This window comes from Indicator indicator, chromosome 4 (assembly GCF_027791375.1).
Source record: "Indicator indicator isolate 239-I01 chromosome 4, UM_Iind_1.1, whole genome shotgun sequence".
In the NCBI taxonomy this organism is placed as follows: Eukaryota; Metazoa; Chordata; class Aves; order Piciformes; family Indicatoridae; genus Indicator; species Indicator indicator.
Window position 1 is genome coordinate 10184171 of NC_072013.1, and position 6270 is coordinate 10190440.

A 6270-nucleotide genomic window follows, 5' to 3' on the forward strand; every position below is an offset into this window, starting at 1 on the left:
TAGTTCCAGCCTCCCACTGATGATCAATATTTCACTAATCTCCTCAATCTCATATAGATCAGTTGTGGTCCATTTATCATGCCCTTGCCTGGCAGGATGGTGCTGTTATGGTTGCCTGCCATAGCTTCCATGTATTTTCTCCCTTCCTGCTTCTACTTGCAGGTCTGTGATCAAATTCCTCTGTCCAACAGCTACACCAGTGTCATCCACCCCCTCTGTAAACAGTCCTAAAACCCCTGGGTAAGCTGTCCTCATCCCTCTGTCATAGTCCTTAGGAAAGCAGGGAGTGCTTGTCATTTGCTTGGGCATTGTTTGTAATGAAATGTTGCATCACTTAAAGCAACAGCAGCAAATGGGAGATGGTGCTGAGCAGGGTATCTTTGAAAAGAGATGGTGAGCAGCAGATGCATCTTGAACAGCAGCTGGCTTTGTGGTTTTGAGGATCATTCTGGTGTCCAGCATTTCAATTTTTGCTGCTGCTTTCTGTATCTCTGATCCTGCCTCGTGTATCCTCGTGGGATACTGGGATCTATCAAGAGTCCCTGGAGACACGTTTCCCCCTCCTGGTTGTCACAGGCAAACCCTGTGGGAACACAGTGTTGTGGGAATGTTATTTTTCAATACCTTGCCTGACTTTCTATGGCCTGATGCTGATGCGTGTGGGTGGTACTGACTTCTGTTTGGAAAAGGGACTTGCTTTGATCTGGCTGCGGGCAGGGTATAAACCCAAATACAGGCAAAGCCTAAACCATGAAAATATGTGATAGGGCAGTAGGAAATGTGTGTGTCTGCAGAGCAGAGAGATGTTTTTCCTCACTGGCTATATGAACCTTTGTCAGAAGCAGCACAGGTGTCTTCCACTTCACACTCAGACCCCATCTCTACACCAGGACTTTAGGACTCGCCTGCAGACTGTTCAAGTGGGAAAGGGAGAGCTGACTTCACTGTCCTGCACGCCTTCTAAATACATGCAGGAGAAATAAAAAAGACAAAGTTGTCCCCTTCTTTTATTCTGCACTGCCTGAGGCACTCTGCTGGGGGCTCTCTCTTGTGTTTCACCTGGAGGAGACTTCTTGCCGGATAAATAGTTAAAGCCTTTGGTCTGCATCCAGGTCAGGCTCAGTGCAGTTCCCTAGTGCAGGAGTCTCTAGTCAGGCCGCAGTTGGTCTCATCCCCTTTGCAAACCAGCAGCCTCACCTGCATATCTGCACCGGCAGAGCTGTCCCTAAACAGTCTGATTTGGTATTTTTGTGTAACTGGCAATAACCCAGTTGACATCAGCAGTAGTGTTGTGTTACAAAAACTCTGTCAGGGGTTTCCTGCAAACCTGAAGGATGTGACTTCCCTCCTGCTTGTGCCACATAATGTAACTTCTACAAATGCAGAGCTGGGAGGACTCCTAGACTGGCATCTCTAGCCCCCTTTGCTCTCAGCAGAAGGCTTTGCTAATGTCCTGCTGCAAGGTTTGCTGCTGCTCACCCTCAGGGTACTGAGAGTTACCATACATTCGGCTTTCTTGTACAATACTGTGTTTTCATTTCAAAATCTCCTCTCCTTTTGTCACCTGCAGCTGTGTTTATTTTAGTGAAACCATCTCCTAACTCAGTCTCCAGTTTGCTAGTGCAAGCATACCATGATCTTTCAATCATTTTTTTTATGGCAGGGTCTCTACTTCCCCTGTGTTACCCTAGTGGCCTTATTTTTCTGCACATTTCCCACTTTCAGGTTTCTTATTATAAGATATGTGTTACAGAATTCTATGCCACAGTTTAAGGAATGGATCACTGTTAGAAGTGTTTAATCATCTCTCTCTGCTGGAAATACATTGCTGAGTACATCTTGGGATCATGGTAGTGTCATTCATAGGCTCACCGCAGAGACATCTTGTGAACAATAAATGTTTTGTGGGCCTCGGTCTTGTCCTTTCTGACGTTTTTGTGTCATCAGTCTACAGCTAAATTTTTTGGTGACAATTTCCTAAGTATGTGAGAACTCTATATTCTTCAATTTGACCCCCCCTTTTTTTCCCCCCTGCTTAGGAGTTGGGCCTGGCTTGTTTATTTGAGCTTCAAAGACCATATTTTTGGTCCTCTACTGTAGGAGGGATGCATCCCACCCCTGTACTAGTAGCACAGTTTCTAAATATGCTCAGTTTCTTCTGGAGAGTTTCAGTAATTAAATTTTTAATCCAGATTAGTCCTAGCATCAAGGACTTCTCCTCTAGGAACCTCTCTTTTCTTCCAGCTTGGTATCTTGCTCTTTGCCCTCCTAACCTAGACATCCCATCGCAGCCCCCATCTTCTGCCAAATGAGTAATTTCCTGTGTGTTATTAGCATGAAGGGAAAGTAGGGTGTGTGACTTTATGACTTGGGAGTGTTTTAAAAGGGGTCTTGAAGCCATGAGTCATCATTAGCATTTGTCTGCCTTTAAGAAGGGCTGCTCTCAGTCTGGCAGTAACCACACAGGAGATGGCTCGGGGGGTAAACTGCACCCTGGTTAAATATTTGACTAAGATTATCTGAGCTCTTAGACATGCATGGCTGGTAACAAACCCAGTGCAGGAGCCTGCATCACCTGCCTTCTCCTGATTACTATGGAGACCCCAGCGTGCACTGCAGGTGGATGCCCACCTTCTAGAGGAAACTGACCATAACAACCAGAAAAATAAAGAAGTCCTGATCCAGGTCCCCTTTTCCCCACTGTGCAGCCCAGCACCATGTCCTCACCATCTGCCATGACTTCCTGGCAGCAGATTGTCCCACCAGCTTCTGCAGACAAACCCACTCTGCTGTGCTTTACCGGGGAACCACTCCATGTATGATTAACTCTTGGGAGACAGGTTTGCTTGCTTACTTGCTTGTTTTGTTGTATTTGCCTCAGGTTAAACCTCCTGATGTGATTTAGGGGCGAGACCCGGATGCAAGTGACGGCACAGAAATGTGGCAAAGGAAGGAGACAGGGAGGGACCTCACGGGGCCATGACTAACTGCTGGTTTTGTGGAACAAAGCCAGGGAAATGATGCCAGGCTGCTGTGTCCTCCCAAGAGCCATTCCCATTGCATCCAGGGTAGCTCTGGGGAAGGGAGTTACAATGAGGCAATATTGTTTCTTTGGGGAAGTTCTTGTCTGCAGTCCTGCATGCACTGGCTTTGATTTTAGTGTTGCTCTTGAAGGTAAACCCTTAAGGGCAGGAGCACTGGGAAAGCAAGAAGGGAAAATGGTGTTGAGTCTAGTTACACCAAGAATGCATCTGCATTTTTTTACTTGTCTGCGCTTGGCATTTGCAGGGAGATAGGTATGGAAATGTGAAGCAAAGAACCTTCAATTTGCAGGAACTAGAATGAACAAAACATTCCCCTCTGAAGTCCCCATAGGCAAGCAGAGCTGTTCCTTATAGCATCTGGGAATGGAACAGGATCAGCCCTGGGGTTGCCCATGGAACCTTCTCCATCACTCCCTACACTGACCATATCCCCAGCAACCTTCTGATATTTGACATGTCCAGGCTGGCTGCCAGTGTCTGCCATGAAGGGCTGATGGCCATTTCCCTGTGGGTGAGAGCAGTACAATCCCTGCTGGTGTAATTTCAACCTTTCAAGGGGACCGGTCACAATAAACTTCTCGGTGCAAGAACTATACAGATGGCCTCTGCAACCCTGAAATGTTGAAATTGGGCTGAATACCAGGGAAGATTCCCTTCATCTATTAGGACAACTCCATTCATCTGTCCTTTCCAACTCTACCATTCAAGGACTTGCTGGAACCTCTGTGCCACATGAAAACATTGACAATGCTTTCAGTGCCACAGGCCTCCTTCTGTGGGGAAACAGCAAAGCAATGCAAGAGGGAGGGCAACAAAACAACAGGGACAGGTTTTCAAAGATCCCCAAATAATTCATTTGGCACCTGAATCATGTTATCAGCTTCACCTAAGTATTAAAGGGAGGGGGGGTTCCTCCTCTGTGGAGATGCTTACTCATCCCTCTACAGGATGTCTGAGGATGGACACAGATAAGCAGGATTAATTGCCTAAATAAGGAGAGGCCCAGGTTCTGCTGCTCCTCCGGTGTGCCAGAGCAGTAATTACAACTATTCCTCATGTACCTTTCTCATCTGCTCATGAGCCATTAGCCTTTAGCCTTCACTTGACTCCAGTCCCAGAGGCAGGAGGGAGGGCAAGCAGGCAAGCTAGCTCACCTGATCTCTTATCTCTACTGCTGAGACCTGTCTGTTTTCTGAGACGATGCCAAATAGTGCAATTTTGGGTTGATCAGTCAAACACTAAGTTGGGAAATGTTTTCCTTTGTCTCTCAGCATTCTTCCTTCTCACTGCCTTTTCATCACCTTACCAAAGGTGAGACTTCTGGGGGTGAGAAATAAGGCAAAGTACTCCTCTCCATGTAGCAGTATTGGTGAGAGGTGGGGACTCTCTGAGCTGGAAGCCCCTGGCTGCTTACTTAAGTATCCAGGAGTTGAAGGTGAGAGATGCTGCACTCTCCTCTAGAGCTCTAGGGCAGTCTTTTTGTTTTTTACTCTCCTGTGGAGATTCTGGAGGCTGAGGGAAGAGGATGATGGACATCAGGATGCTGGATGTACTGGAGTTGCTCACTCAGTGCTCTGGATTTTTTTAATCTCCAGTCCTGGCTACATTTTCTGTTCCACATATTTTCCATGTGTGTTCCTGCTCACAGGAGAGGGCAGGAACTCTCTACTTTGTGGTGTCAGCATAGGATTGATACAGTCACGTCTGCTGCCTTCCCTGATATAATTTGTGGTAACTATTTAGAGCCACAAGGAAAGTGATTATGTTTTAAAACAGGTGGAGAGTGGCTTCTGGCTGCCTTGAAAGGAAACATTCCTCTTTAGACTGAGACTCAAAGGAAAGAGGCCGACCTGGTTCTCTGGAAAGATGATCTGGGGCCCTGCTGAATTATTGAGCACATGCTGCAGTCATCAGCTCGGAGAGAAAGAGAAACACCAGCCTGGGTCACAGGTATGGGATGGAGATTGTTAGCTTCAAGAACAGAGGAGTGTAACCAGATCTGCCTCATGCGCTTGGCTGCTGTGCTGCCTGGATCATTACGATGCAGATGGTTTGGTGGCTCTCTCTGGGGCCAGAGATGGTCACAGAAGCCCACCTCCACACTATCAAGGCAAACCTCATTCCAGGGCATGGAGGAGCAGCAACCTCAGGCCATGCAGATGGTAACTGAGGCTCAGTGTTTCAGCTTAATGCTCAAATGTGTTGGCCACATTTAATCCCCTTTTATTTACCTGCAGAAATGACAAAGCAGATCTGCAGAGGATAGCAGCAGCAGCAGCTACAGCGGGAGGTCCACTGGAGCTTACACGTGCACAGCTCTTGTGAAAAAAACAGTTTGTCTGATAAGGATGACTCAGTTGCTCAAGTATATGTGTTCACTTCTGAAACCTTTTGGTCCAGGTTGTATGGCTAAGGCTATAAGGAGAGATAGTTAAGTTAAAAATAAGATCTCATCCCCTAGCCACACCTGAGATCTCTGAGATCCCCCCCACTCTGCATGTCCAAACAAAATAGTCAATGTTCTTCTGTCCCTTTTTCTACCTGAATCTGCTGTGATGTGAGGAAAGAATCATAGAATGGTAGGGGTTGGAAGGGACCTCTGAATGACTTAGGGAAGGTCACACAGGAACACATCCAGGAGGTTTTTGAAAGTCTGTAGAGAAGGAGACTCCACCACCTCTCTGGGCAGCCTGCTCCAGTGCTGTCACTCTCACAGTAAAGAAGTTTTTCCTCATGTTGACAGGATGCTCAGCGCTGTGAAAAGAGTCATGTGCTTGCTTCTTGTTTGGTGGGAGCTGACACTGGCAGTGGCAGGTGCAGGTGCAGCTATAGGAGATGCTGCCTCATTCAAAGGGGACAATATCACTTACTCTGTTTGAAATATCCAGTCCTGTGCTGTGCCTGCAGGAACTTCTACCATGTCCTTATGGAATGATCTTGCACACTTCTTCATCTTGCTTTAGTGATAGGAGGCCTATTTTATCTGTAAACATTTATTTCCATATCACCACCTTCTTGTTACAAAAAAATTGTGACTAAGCTCTGGTAAGGCAAAGCAGTGTGATGGACATCTTCTAACCTGGCTCGTTTTGGCTTGTGGCTTTCTTGAGAGAGCCTTCAACATCCCCCTCTGAATATCTTATTCCATTGTAGGGTGAGATTAATAGAGCAGTGTGAGGGTACCAGCATCTGATTATTACTTTGTCAACAGAGTACAGACAGTGGG